The sequence below is a fragment of the Magnolia sinica genome, chromosome 18 (assembly GCF_029962835.1).
Source record: "Magnolia sinica isolate HGM2019 chromosome 18, MsV1, whole genome shotgun sequence".
Taxonomy (NCBI): domain Eukaryota; kingdom Viridiplantae; phylum Streptophyta; class Magnoliopsida; order Magnoliales; family Magnoliaceae; genus Magnolia; species Magnolia sinica.
Window position 1 is genome coordinate 63,122,316 of NC_080590.1, and position 16,079 is coordinate 63,138,394.

The following is a 16,079-nucleotide window of genomic DNA, read 5'->3' on the forward strand; positions in this document are numbered from 1 at the left end:
TAACCCACAAGAGGCTCTTACTAAAATTTTAAATCAAAAGAGGCCTCAAGAGGATATGGTTTAAAAATTTATGTAAAACCAGAATACAGTACAAGCATTCCAAGATCTCAAAACAACAATGAAAATTTTTGCATTGTCCATTCAAAAGATTGAGTCACACTTAGCAAGTGGAGAAAAAGGGATGCATCAAGCCCAACCCCTCTGCATTCCAAAACCACAATGTGAAATTAGTGACCCAAGCTCTTCAAATCAGATGGAGCAGGCTAACTCTATCACCACTCTTAGGAGTGGGAAGATTATTGACAAAACCATTCCGACGAGGGTTGAGAAGCCTAAGGACCTGAAAGAAATTGAGAATAATATACCTAGCAATGCTCCACATGAGGAAGAACCGAAAAAAGTGAGTAAGCCGATTGCGCCATTCCCCGAGCGGTTCATTGTACCAAAACCTCTAATTAACTCTCAGGATATTTTAGAGGTGCTTAAGCAAATGAAGGTCAACATCCCTCTATTGGATGCCGTTAAACAAATCCTCTCATATGCCAAATTCCTAAAAGATCTATGCACTACTAAAAGACGACAAAACATATAAAAGAAAATCTTTTTAACAGAAAAAGTGAGTGCCATCCTCAAACAAATACGAGGATCCCGGTTGCCTAACTATCACTTGTGTAATTGGGAACCAGCGGATTAAACATGCATTTTTTGACTTGGGGGCGAGTGTAAATCTGATCCCTTACTCGGTTTACGAATAATTGGGTCTAGGTGAATTAAAACCCACCTAGACCATATTACAACCTGCTAAACGATCAGTTCGTATACCGAGAGGGATGATTGAAGATGTGTTGGTTCAAGTTGATAAATTCTACTATCCAATAGATTTTATTGTCCAGAATACTCAACCCATCATTGATGTGAGCACTCAAATACCCGTCATTCTTGGTCGCTCATTCCTTGCTACATCAAATGCCATCATTAATTATAGGAATGGAATCATGAATTTATCTTTCGAAAATATGACATTGGAGCTCAACATTTTTTTTCAATTTGAATAAACAACTAGGGGATGATGACGATACCCACGATATTAACATGATCGATTCCTTCGTGGAAGATAGAGCACTTCTGACTCTATACTCTGACACTCTAGAGATGTGCTTAACCTACTCCCCTGATTTAGATGATGACATGATTAGGGAGATGGATGTCTTGCTTGATGCTACACCGATACTTGAAGTTAACCGATAGAGGCCATAATTTGAGAAATTGCCCCAAACCGATATAGTGCCTTTGCCGTCTAACCTCAAAGCACCAAAACTTGACCTAAAATCTTTGCCCGCTGATCTTAAATATGTCTACTTGGGTCAAGATAAGACATATCCAGTGGTTATTTCATCCCACCTTGAGAAAAAACCAGAGAGTATGCTTATTTCTATTCTCATTGAGCATTAAGGAGCCATTGGATGGTCGATTGTGGACCTCAAGGGAATTAATAATTTGATTTGTACACACCACATTCATCTTGAGGATCCAGGATCATCATTTACACTGATCATGTGGCTTTGAAGTACATTCTTTCTAAGAATGATGCTAAGCCCCGCTTATAAGATGGATCCTTCTACTCCAAGAGTTCGACATAGAAATATGAGACAAAAAGGGAGTAGAGAACATAATGGTTGATCATCTCTCTAGGCTTGATCTTCCCGATTCCCTTGAACTTACACTAATAAATGACATGTTCCCTAATGAACAATTGTTTAAACTCTCCCAATTACCTTGGTTTGCTGACATTGCGAATTATCTTGCCACAGGTTTCACACCGACATATTGGACTGCACAAGATAAGAAAAAGTTATTCGCCGAGGTACATAAGTTTTTATGGGATGATCCTTATCTATTTAAATATCCCCCAAACCAAATTTTAAGGAGATACGTGCCAAACAACAAACATCAGAGTGCTATCTCCTTTTGTCACTCTCAGGCCTGTGGTGTCACTTTTCTGCTAAAAAAACCACAGCTAAAATTCTACAGTGTGGCTTTATTGGCCCATTATGTTGAGAGATACTCATGAGTTTTGCAAAGCTTGTGAGCATTGTCAGAAATTGGGATGATTGTCCCATCGAAATATGATGCCACTAAACCTAATTCTTACCATTGAAGCATTCAAAATATTTTTATTTTATTAGTTGTATACTATGTCACTGTTTATATCTTGGTTTTATGAACATGATAATGCTTAATGGGTATATTTTATACATGATTGTATTGTGAATCTAAGAGCTTGGATTGAAAAGAATGTTAGAAGCATGGATTTGATGCTCAAATATCACCAAGGCAAGGGATGGATCTTAGGAGACCAAGATTGAAGATGACCCTAGGATTCAAGGAAACCAAGTGGAGAAGGAAGGAAGTCGAAAATGCAAAGTACAAAAATTCACAGAATCTGAACTTCACTATTTATGTCATCGACCACCGGTCAATGACATCGAAGCCAGTATTCAATGACATCGAATAATTATATGAAAATCAAGTTTGGATGTTGGACAAATTGGATTTAGTTCTCGATGACATCGAAGCCCTACTCGGTTGCTCGAAGACCTGCTCGATGACATCGAAGGTAGTTCGATGACATTGAGATTTTTTTGAATTTTTAGAGCAACTCGCTGGAACACTTTGGACTCATTCTCGATTGATCAAACACTTTTGATGACATCGAAGGTTTGTTCGATGACATCGAAGGAATGTTCAATGACATGAAAAGTTACGCAGTGCGAAAAGGCGCGACTACGGATTCAAGTTACGTTTGATGACATCGAAGGTTATTCGATGACATCGAAAGCATTACGAAAAGTACGTAAATTTGTGGCAGTTTTTAAAGACTGTCAGACAAAGCTATAAATATGGGTTCTTTGAGGAGTTCAAGAAGGAAATTAGGTTTTAAGAAACAGAGCCAAAGGGTGGAGTAGCCTCTCAAGAGTTTTTCTTCCTTATTTATTTTTAATGCTTTCTTTTAGGGTTTTAGATCAAATCATGCCTATTGTTGGCTAAACCTCTTAGCTAGGGCTAAGAGTTGAAGCTTGTAATATGTTAGGATGATTTTCTTGCTTTGATTCTTGTTTTTCGTGAACCTCTTTGATTTCTAATTTGAATTTAAGGAATATTTTCAGTTTTCTATGATTTACTGTGACTCAAATTACAATAATTGTTGTGATGGCTTTAAATATCTTATTTTCCTGTTTTAATATTGTGAGATTGGTAAATCCCGTTGTTCACTAATGTCTTCTGGGCATGGTAGGATCATGAAATCCCTTACAATCATCACAATACTCCTTCATGTGTGGATAGGTCAATGAAGAGTTCAGATTTGGTCTAATTGCTTCATCTTCCAATTAGATAGGATAGGACTCCAATTCCAATTGTGTCTCTTTAATCAAAGTGAGGTAGCATCCTGATAGCTACAAGTGGATCCTTGGCACCCTAGTTCCCACCTTTCAATTGATAGTTTTAATCAACATTTTTCACAATTACTCTCTTTTATTCCAGATTTAGATTTAGATCTTCTTCTACTTCTAGTTCTAATTATTTTCAAAATACATACAAGTTTAGTCCATGTGGATTCGACCTCGATCTCACCGAGTTATTACTACATCGTGACCTTACAGTTGGGGTTATGAACAACTACAACCATTAACAAGATAAACCATACACAATCTTTAATTACCTTGAAGCTACCTATGTGAGCATCCTTGTAATTTTCATAGCTTACAATTGATGATGCTCAACTAAGACCCACCCCCACCCCCAAGAAATACACATATAGCATTCTAGCATTCTATTTTACTAGCATCTTTATCCATAGCTTCAAAGTATTCATGTAACGCCCTGAATTTGGAGGTCGAGCAAAGCTCTACTCCCGAGATCCAACGCATTACTTATGCAACATGAGTAATGATGTTTAGATGTCATCCATAACAATGCATTAAGCATGAGTGAGATTATACTAAAATAACATATCATACTCCAGAGATAATATAATTAAGCAACGGAAGTCTGAAGCACAAGTATCTAAATATGAAAGTATTTCACAAGCTCTGGAGTATGAGTATGTAACCGGGCTGAACATATACATATATTATTTCAGAATAGACAACATATCAAAATGTAAAGCGTTCAACTAATCCATAAGTCGCTATAATCCTGTCGAATCAGCACGGGGTCTACACAGACCCATCTGAGAGCTGAACGTAGGAGAATTCTTCCTCCTCGCCTACGAAGTCCAACTCTACTGTATAGACTTCGTCATCACCTGCATCTAAACTAAAGTCTGGGTGGTGTTTTAAAACACCATCCCAGGGTGAGAATAAGTGGCTAACTCAGTGGTACTATAAGGTAAAGGTTAACATGTTATAAATTCAATTAAGCAGTAATGATAAAGCAATACAAAAAACATCTCTAACTACTCTTGTTAATGTGGGGATGATATGCGGTAATAATGCATGCCCTTGCCTGCACTCCCTCAATGACTTCATCTCACGATTGCACATGACAAACTCCCTAGACTTGTGCTTCCTCGTAAAAGCATATGCAATGCGGTGCATGGTCGTGTTAGCCAAGTAATTGATTAGGCTTATTCATACAATAGATTTGGGAAGCTAAGGTACCTCCCTTTATATCATTAACCCAAACAGGGATCCACTTAGGGTTGTCAATCCTAGTTAATCACATACGATGGGCAATTTATAAGGCATCACCCCTAATGAAAGTAGTAGATAGGCAAGTTAAAAAAAAACAGTTTATACTTGCAATCACCGCGGGAGGCTTGTCACCTCAGCGTAAGCCGACAGCTCGAATATAGTGTTTCATACACCACCATATTCAGCTCACGAGTTTGGGTTGCTTAATGGTCACTACGGGGAGGCTCGTCACCCCAGCGTAGGCCGAAAACTCGACCACGGTGTCCCATACACCACTATGCCCAGTTCATAAGTCTTAGCAGATCGTGGTACCATGGTTGAAACGGGTCTTTCATATTGGAAGGGGTACCTTAGATTCAAGCAGTAGTGTCTATACATGGTAAACACATAATAGGCCAATCGATTTAATAGACAAGTTCGGTTGGTACGAGCGCACGTTGAATTAATCGACATGGAGCGCATAAGCACTCCACGTGGCCTAACCACTGTCGAGAATCATCGTACCACCCAGATTCACCGAATGAATCAAATGTGGCAAGACTAATTCCGCCACTCACACGGAAACTATTACCGATTGCCTGGACTACGTAGTAGTCCTAATCATACTCAAATGTAGCATGTGGATACATGTGATAATCATATAAGCATTTTAACAAACAATCCAACTACAACGCTCATTTGAGCATTTTATCGAACATATTGAACATATTACCAAACATTGCATTTCATCCATAAATCATATAAACGAAATTTAGATTACGTGAAGGACCTATACATATGGATGAGGTGATCGAGAATCCTATCTCGATACCCTTAATAAACACAATCCATCAACAATTTGTCATTCAGACATTTTATCAAACACATAAACTACACATTAGTAAATACATAGACTGGATTAGTTACGACTTGAACTATAGAAATTCATTACACAACATCGATTATAAAGCACACAACATACATGGATCTTAGATTAGAAATAATGACAGGCACAAATCAAGATTTCACACTCATTTAAACATTTTATCAAACACTTAGGCTACCATTTACCCAATATATGAACTAGGTTAGTTACAACACTTATTTTAGCAAATCCTTATATAGAGAGGTCACCATGCATAAGAAAACGATGAATCATAGTTAGTAGTCATAGCAAATACAAATCATATTTACATGTTCATACAAACATTTCAACAAACACATGAGATGCGTATCTTGTACTACATAGTTCACACACATATATATTATATCGACAACGGTGTATCTAAGACAAATAGGCAGCAATCAAGTCAGACATAAATCATTACTGACATTGAAAGCTTTGAAAACCATAACCTAAATTTTTATAATCTGCTCCTTTCGTTGAAAAACTCATTTCGAACTCGGTTCGAATCCTATGTTCCCAAAAATGGAATAACGGGTACCTAAATCATGAAATCTGTTAGCTAGGTTGACTACAGCATTAGGGTTTGGATTTCTTACCCAAATCATGGTTGGAATGGTTCGTGTAGCGATGGTGGGGAGGTGAATCAACATGTGGAGTAGTGAGAGTGAATCCCAGCAACAATCTTTAGGAATCCCTCTCTTCTCCTCACTCTTTTCTCTCCTCTCTCTCTCTCTCTCTCTCTCTCTCTCTTCTCTCTCTCTCTCTCTCTCTCTCTCCCTCCCTCTTAGGGTTTTTAGGAAATTCGTATGAGGTATAGAAGGGGTGGTTTAAGGTCCTCATAAAGGCCCAGAACTGACGCAAATGGCCCCAAGACCATGGTATACTTAGGTATAGCCAAAAGGCATCTGTTTCGAGCCAACGAGACTCGTCTGGAGGTCCATTACCTGTCTATGTCACAGAGTAAGTTCTCTGATAATGGATCTAGGCCAAGATATGATTTCGGTCCGATTGGATTAGCATCTGATAATGGATCATAGAGGACCTGTATCAGTTCAACGGTCATACACACTCGATCAGGGCCACAAGTATACGGACTCGTGCAACGAAATTTTCCTGATCCATGGGTAAAGTTTGGTCAGAATCTGATGGTCTGAAATCTTCAATTTTACCCATAAGCGAATGGCCCAATTCACTTAAGTTTCATTTCATTTTCTAAAGATATTCGTGTTTCTCATGCACTTCGCTCAGGGCTCAAGTTGTGCATTTCTGGATACTATCTGAGCTCGATTCCCACGATGGTTTTCAAGCCCAATAAGACAGTCATAAGCCTATAGTTTCGTGGTAGTCGGACTTTCGACACGCGGTCTAAGTCCGATATAGAGTTTCAATGTGCTCCTGAGAGCAATTGGGTTTTAGGATTTCTCCTAAGTTTTTAAGTAATATTGAGTTAGTGATTTTAATGGGTTTGGGTCTTGTAGTTTTTATAACAAGTGGTTCAAGCCAAATCCATCGATTGTTTAGTTTAGTACTTAACTAAATTTTGCCCTAATTACGACAGAATAAGGTCCTAGGGTAGTTCTATAACCCTTTTTAGCACTTTTTAGTTAGTATATTATTTTAATTATTTTTTTAGTAGTTCGTCATCAAGTTTACTTCATCTTCACCAAATTTCATTAGATTTTGGGTTGTAGAAAAATTCTAAAATTTTTGGAAGTAGCAACTGTCCAAACTAATAATTTGTAGACAGTTGTCACATCAACCTAGATTTAACTATATTAAAATTTTTATTATATTTTTCACATATTTTTATATAAAATTAGACTTATCAATCTTTATTTTGGCTTTTGAATCACCTAAATCGAAGTTGGCTGCTACATGAGATGATATAGAAGAGTCAAACTTAGAATCTAGCGACTCAGAGAGTGATGGAGACCAGAAATCTTTGAAAATTCTTATGGTCTCCACTACTCCAATCATTCCCAGTGAAACTGAGAACGAGGAAGAACCACAAGCCACTAAATCATTTCCATTAGATAATGAGGAAACTGAAAAAGAAGAAGAAGAAGAACAGAACAAACTACAAGATGCTTACAATCAACTTTACATTCATAGCATCAATATTGTTAGAAGACTTGGAATATCTGAAAACAAAAAGGAATTGCTGCAAAAAGATTTAGATAAAACTTTAAAAATTAATACACATCTAATCTATGATTTATAGCAATATCATTTAGATAACGATAGACTTGAAAGACTCAACACCTTCCTTAAATCCAAGTCTGAAAAACTAAACAAACATGTTGAACAATTAAAAGATAAAAATATGCTCCTCCAAAATGAAAATCACACACTCCTGTTTGATTTAGAAGAATCCAGAAAAATCGCTAAGCTAAACTATAAGTTTTCCCAGAGTGGTGAGAAGCTAGAAAAACTCTTAGGTATGGGAAGACCTGGAAAGGACAAGAGCGGCTTCGGATATGAAAAATCTAACGCAAAACCTGGAAAAGCAGCACAAAAGACTAAAAAATCTGTTGCCTTAAGAAGTAATACTAGAGTTGTTCCAATTTGTCATTTATGTGGTGATTCGGGTCATTATAAGTTTGAATGCTTATCACCTAGGAAGACTCAACATAACTCTAGTCAGAATTATATTGGAAAATTCAAACCAACTAGAAAAATGCAAAATGTCTAGAGTCAACCTAGGAATATGGATAAAAGAGATTCACATCCATCACCACCCAAAATGACTAATAAGGAGCTATCAAATCAAGTGGTCAAATTAAACAAGAAAACAAAATCTACCACAGTTAAAAATCCTGTCACAAATGGGTAATGAAAGAAAAGAGAAAGTAACTGGTTACTCATTCAAACCATATACTAGGCAATGAAACTAAATGGTACCTAGATAACAGATGCTCAAGACATATAATAGGTGACAAATCTCTCCTTACAAATTATTCAGATCTTAATAATGGAATTGCCACCTATGGAGAAGGTAATTGGACAGGGAATTATTAAAGGAATAAACTTGCTTAAAAATGAGAATGTTTTTTGCATAAAAGGATTAACTCACAATCTTCTAAGCGTCTCTCAAATATGTGACAATGAGCATATAGTTACATTCAACAAAGAAAAATGAGAAATCCTAGACCTCTCAGGAAAATTAGTAATGAAGGGTTCTCGCACAAATAACCATTGTTATTTAGTCAAAAGTAAAGGAAAGGATGTTCCCTATGCTTAGAAATGTTGAACATAAAAACAAGTCCAGGTCATGCATCGAGATTGGGATATTTGCTGAAATGATGCAATTTTGCTGAGCTCTTAATGATATATCTGAGGTTCCTCTCCTCAAATTTTTTTTTATATATAAACATCTTGTTGTTTATAATTTTTAGTTGTATAATACTTGTACAAAATTTTGTTGTGTATGCTGTTGATTCAAGATATACTACATTATACATAAATGTTTTGTCCAAGTACTGCAGAAAAATGATAATGATTCACCTTTGATATGTCTGTTGATAAGTCATTCTTGATTAATCGATCAAACGTTGATATCATCGACGCCTCTTTGGAATGTGAAAAGTCTTATGATCGAGAATGATATTGAAGATAGTTTCGATAACATCGAGTGGGGTATCTCGATATCATCAAAACATTGGTCGATAATATCGAAAGTTACCGCCCGATATACGGCAGTGGAGCGCGAAAAAGGGCAATTTTTCACAATTTTTTTTTCTTGTCTTCTTCCCTGCTCGCTCCTCTCAACCGGACAGCTCGGTGCCTCATCAGATAGCCCCAAACGTTCCACAAGTCTGGTAATACCCTTCTATACATCAAGATTTCATTTTTTTGGTATCTCCTTTTCAGTTGGGTTTTGTCTGTCTTTCCCAAAACTTTCAAATCCTCTTTTTGTCCAAATGGGAAAAGACAAAGGAAAAGTATCCAGACCGGGTGAGTCGTCAAGATCCTCTCGACAAAAAGTGTTTGCTCCAAAAGAAAGAGCAAGGATTCTAGAACATGGGACCCCTACAAGACAACGCACTAGACAGGGATCGCATAGAGGCTCCCAGTCCGAGGCCCCAGCACCTCCACCGGTTAAAGTAAATCCGATCTTGGCAAAGTTCGCTGGGAGAAAGGTTGTTCATGAGAGAAAAGTCGATAAGAGTTGTCTAATTCTATACAACCTAGAACCTCTACTTGCTGCCATAGATTGGTTGCTCGTTCTTGATTTTGGCAGGCCTTGTAATCTTGAAAGAACATATAATTTCTTCGCTGCCTGTCATTCTCCAGTATATGACCCACTGTCCATCACTATGTCCATTGAGGGTGATGATGTGGTGATCATCCCTTAGTCAATTGCAGGTATTTTTGGTCTTACCCTATCGTCTGTCGGACTTTCGGATTTGGATCTGGAAAATATTGAGATTCAGTCCATGGTCACAAAGTTCCTCTTACTCTCAATCACTTCAGAATTATTTTTACATCTTTTTTCTAGTTCTACTTCTAGTTGCTTTCAGAATACTCACAAAATTAGTCCCTGTGGATTCAACCTCGGTCTTACCGAGATTATTACTACATCGTGACCCTACACTTGGGGTGGTGAACACCATCCTTGATGCATGCATGATCCATGATGGGGCATTTCTCCATGGACCCCATCAGGATGTTTTGAGTTAATCCATGCCATTGATGGGTCATCTCGACCCTTGATTCATGGTGGAGATGGCATCCCCACCTTAGATTCTCTTATGTCGGGCCATGTAATGCATGGGACCCATCTTGATGAATTTATAATGTATGATGCATGTATTGAGGGACCCATGTGGTGGGGCCCCTCCATCACACGTCTCTCTCTCTCTCTCTCCCTCTCTCTCTTTCTCCCCTGATTGTGTGGCCCACCTATGATATATGTATTTTTATCCATGTTGTCCACAAGTGGGATGCACCCGTTGTCCAAGCGGGGCCCACCATTGCTTTCCATTTTGGACTGGCCTGGACAAGTAAGGAAAACACAAGTATCAGCTTTGTTTAAAGCTGGTGGGCCTCACATGTGTGGACCCACCTTGGTGTATGGGTTCCATCCAACGTCCAGCAGGGACGGTGGGTCCCATATGGCTGTTGTATTGACGTCAGTAAGTGTCAAGCCCGTGTCCTAGTGACCATTCTATTCCGAAGGATCCCGCGGTCCTCCCTGTCGAATTCCGGCGACTTGCGACCCGTAGATTGCATTTGCACGTGACCTTAAGTCATATCTTGTAAACCCGAGTAGACTCAACTCGAGACCTGTGTCATTGCGACCATGCTATTGCTTCGGTTCCAACACCGCATCTCGTGCGCCAATCTGACGTCTAGATCATAAGATGTGGACCGCACATTATCATGGCCATGGACCGCACATCGTGGGACCCACCTATCCCTTATGACACATTTCCCTAGACCATTATAAGGATGACCTCACCCTAGCTATGACTACCCTAGCTATAGTCACCCTAGCCCCTAGCCCATGATTCCTTTCTCTTCCCCATGCCTTACACCTATCATCATTGCCTAGCTAAGAGAGCTAGGCAATCATTGCATTTCTCTCTCTCTCTCTCTCATCTCTCTCCCTCTCTCTTTCATTTCCCATTTCCTCCATTACTAGCAAGAGAGAGAGCTCCCAAAAATTTCAGCCATTTCCTCTCCCTAATCTTCCCAATCCAACCATTTAGAGGCCATCTCAACCATTGAATCTTATTCCCTTGAAGCATTGGAAGCCATTGGTGGAAGAAGGACAAGAAGATTTGAAGGTGGGTGCTCTCTAGGACTAGATTTCATCTACTCCCTTAGATTTCTTTCTTTTATTTGCATGGGGACTTGAAGGACCCACCAATCCATGGTGGAGATCCTCCATGATCCCCATGATGTGGCCTTTGACCCATCTTCTTGCATGCATGAACCATGGTGGGTCCATTCTCCATGGGCCCCACCATCATGATTTCTACTCTAATCCATGCCTTTTAAGGGTCATCTAGACCCCTCATTTTCATGGTGGGGATACCTCAAATTTTTTTTATAAATATTATGATGGGCCCATGTATATGATTGTATGGTGTAGATCTTGTGAGGGACTCATAGTGGCGGAGTCCCTCCTTCATTGGCCGTTCTTTCTCTCTCTCTCTCTCTCTCTCTCTCTCTCTCTCTCTCTCTCTCTCTCTCTTTATATATATATATATATATATATATATATATATATATATATCTCTTCCCTCTCTCTTGTGATGATGTGTGGCCCACTTGATGTGTGTGAGACGTCTAGCCATCCATATTTACTGGACGTCCAATATGATGGCCCGCCTGATATGTGCATTGCATTCCAACTCGTCCAGCAGGCCTGGACATGGACGATGGGAAAACCACAGATATCAACTTGGTCCAGCTGGCGGTCCACCTACATGGACCCCACCTTGGCATGTGTATTGTATCCACGTTGTCCACCAAGCAGGGGTCACCCCGCTGACTGTCCCGCAGCAGCAATGCTGCCCGTTTGGGCAGGCCCTGATGAAGGGATAATGCAAATATTAACTTATCCAAGACTAATGGTGGGCCACCACGTGGACCCACCTTGACATATCTGTTGTATTCCCACTATCCAAATAGCAAGGACAGTGGGGCTTTATGTAATGCATGTGTTATATCCCATCGTCTAGCAGGTGGGACGGTGGGTAATCCAGACCGTCCAGTCCATCCACCTAGACATGGGACCCATCTTATATCCACACCATCCAGCCATGTGGACAGTGGGTCCCACGCAGCTCAAAGCTGCTGTAGTTAACATCAGCAAGTTCTGGAGGTTTGATCAAGAGGTATATGTTATACCCCAACCGTCCGTCCATTTTCTCTGGAGGTGGGGCCCACCCCACAAGTGCATCATGTGTGGGGTTGGGGCCCACCTTGATATATGTATTTTGTACCCACACCGTCCAGATCTGGACGGTGCTGTGTGGAGTCCACGTGATGTATGGGTCTTATCCTCACCGTCCAAATGGGCAGGACGGTGGGAACCCATATTTGATATACGTGTTTCATCCCTGCTGTGAGGGGCCAACCATGATGTGTAGGTCTTATCCACGCCGCCCATCTGATTTCGGGACGGGTGGGGCCATCCTTGTGATGTGTTGTATATATTTACACTATCCATTCACGTGGCCCCCACGTGATGTACGTGTTCGATCTAAGCTGTCCATCTGGTGGGGCCCATTTGGAATGTGCAGGGCCCACCCCAATGAGATGTATTTGCGGCCCATTTGATGAGGCCCAATGTGATGTATTTATGGCCCATATAATGAGGGCCGATGTGATGTATATAAGGCCCATTTGGTGAGGCCCAATGTGATGCATATGAGGCCCATATGGTGAGGCCCGATGTGATATATATGTGGCCCTTGAGTGAGGCCCATTATGATGTAAATTAGGCCCTTGTGTGAGACCATGGGCCAACTATATGTTATGCTCTATGTGGGCCACTTCTTGGGAGCAATGTTGGTTAAATGTCTACATTGATGGGCAATGATGGTTAAATGTCCACAGTGTGACCTTCCCTTAGGCCTTGTTAGGCCCATTATCATCATTCTCTAAGTGGGTTAACCTAAATCATTGGGCCCCATTGATGTTTGCATGGTCCATCTATTAGTATTAGGATAACCTAAGATGTTGGGCCCCCATTGGTTGCTTATGCGATTATTTCTTTTAATCTCGGAGTCCATCTGGGACTATTTGGGCCTCCTAGGGCATCTAGCAGGCTATATGAAAGAATGGTGAAGGAAACCCATTCCAGATCCTTAGGATTATAAGTAGGCCACCTAGGCCCAACCTTGATATGAGGAGAGTTCATCATCGGCGTAGATGGATGGATCCGTGCTATCGGATTTGGTATATCCATAGTTGAGGACTAATTTTTATGTTATGGTTTAGATCGGTTGTCCTTTTATGGACCCCTCCTTGTATATAGGCCTCCTTGTATATAGGCCGATTATTGATACCGATTATGAGTATGCGATAGCATAGCATCATGATACATGCCCATACGCATCATCTGCATGCTTGTTGTGAGATGTGGTTGACCATTGCATATGCCATTGGGTAAGTTGTTTATGAGACTCTCTGATAGGTGGAGTTGTCCCATATGAGCGCACGGTATGCGCAAGATTGATGCATGACTGGATTGTGTGACTCATGCATTTGTGTTGTGTATTGTGATTACTATATGCCCTACCGACATTAGGGCCATAGCCTCCACAGGCATATCGTCGATGGTAGGAATGGACACCAAAAATCTTCTCTTTACATGAGGCGCAAAGGATGTCCCTGGGTGAAAGTCCCTAAGCATGACGGTACCGAAAGATGCTCCAATGTCAAGACTGAGTGGATACATGAGCGCACGAGAGCCAAATACCAGGAGGCCGCGTCTCCTACTGTGTCATGGTCCGTTGGAAGGGGGTGTGGCCTTACTCGCCTAAGGGTAGGGGGCAATTGCTAGGCCGAGTATGACTAGCTCATAAATGGGTCTGTTATCAATGTGCCAGATAGATATTAGCTGATTATTGGCCAGGTGGATAGTAAGGTCTCTTCCGCTTGCACGGTTATGCGTCCAGTGTAAGGCGGCAATGTGGTGTATAGTGTATTAGACCTCGGTGATTAGCCAGAGGAAACTGCACTAATATATGATACTCCAAAGATGAGTTGGATTGGTACGTGGATTGGTATGCTTGAGCTGCATCTTGCACATGACATTAAATATGTAGGCCTTGGTGTGGCCGATAGCACTCATGCCTTGCATCACATTGCCTTGGTATGGCTATTAGCATTCATGGACTTACTAGCATGCTTCCGCATTACTTTGATATTGCATGCTTGCATTGCTACCTTATGCACACACTTTCACCACCCTCTAAGCTTTTTATAAGCTTATGCACGATAGATGCGTGCAGGTGATGCCAAGACGCAGTTGTAGCTAAGTAGGAGTAGGAGTGTGCAGCCGAGCTTCTTGAGATTTGTTATTATTATCATTGTATTTCCCTTTATGTAAATTATACTTAAAGTTTTTTATCATAGTGGATTTTGGGATGGTGTTCTGGTTATTGTTCGTGGGTTATGCTTTTGGTTATGCTTGTTATGGATCAAATTCATGTTGAAATTCCTCCTTATAGGATCTCAGGATCGAAACTTGGTATATGGGTGCCGGGAGCCGAGAATGGGGTACTATGGAGGCTGTCGGTATCGGATTCGGCGATCGAGAATTTTGTGAGCCTGGTTTCTGAGTTTGGGGCGTGACAACAAGTTCTATGGGCCTGATCATGAGGTACGTGTTATATCCACTGTCCGTTCATTTTTCTGGACGTGGGACCCACCCCACATGTGTTGCATGTGTGGGGGTGGGGTCCACCTTTGATATATGTATTCGCTGGATGGTGGGATCCCACTTGTGATATATGTGTTTTAACCATTCTGTCCGCCCATTTGCTAGACGTGTGGGGCCCACCCCACACATGTTGTATGTGTGGGGGTGGGGCCCACCTTGATGTGAGTGTTGTATCCACTCCGCCCAGCCACATGGGATGTGAGGCCACCATAATGTATGTGTTGTATATTCATACCGTCCATCCCTAGACGTGGACCCCACCATGATGTATATTCACACCGTCCATGGGACGTGGGGTCCACCATGATGTAAGTGTTTCATCCCACGTCGACCGTCCATTTGCTAGACGAGTAGGCCCCATTTGCTGCTTGTGCAGGGCCCACCTTGAGATGTATGTTGTACATGTTGCCCCTTCATTTTTACTAAATTATGGGCTGCCCCTTAAGGCCCAATATGATGTATGTGTGGCCCATATGTGCAGCCCATTGTGATGTATTTGAGGCCCAAGGGACGTGGCTCATTGTGATGTATTTGAGGCCCATGGGATGTGGTCCATTGTGATGTATTTGAAGCCCATGGGATGTGGCCCATTGTGATGGATTTAAGGCCCATGGGACGTGGCCCATCGTGATATATTTGAAGCCCATAGGATGTGGCCCATTGTGATGTATTTGAGGCCCATGGGATGTGGCCCATTATGATGTATTTGAGGCCCATGGGATGTGGTCCATTGTGATGTGCATGAGGCCGATGTGTGAGGCTCAAATATGATGTATATGAGGCCCATTTGGTGAGGGCCATTATGATGTATATTAGGCCCTTGTGTGAGGCCCATTGTGAAGTATATGAGGCCCTTGTGAGGCCATGGGCCCCACTATATGTTTAAGTCTATGTGGGCCACTCCTAGGGAGCAATGTTGGTTGAATGTCCACATTGAATGGGCAATGATGGTTAAATGTCCACATTGTGACCTTTCCTTTGACCTTGTTAGGCCCATTCTCATCCTTCTCTAAGTGGGTTGACCCAAATCATTGTACCCCATTGATGTTTTCATGATCCATCTATTCATATTGGGCTAACCCAAGATGTTGGGCCCTCA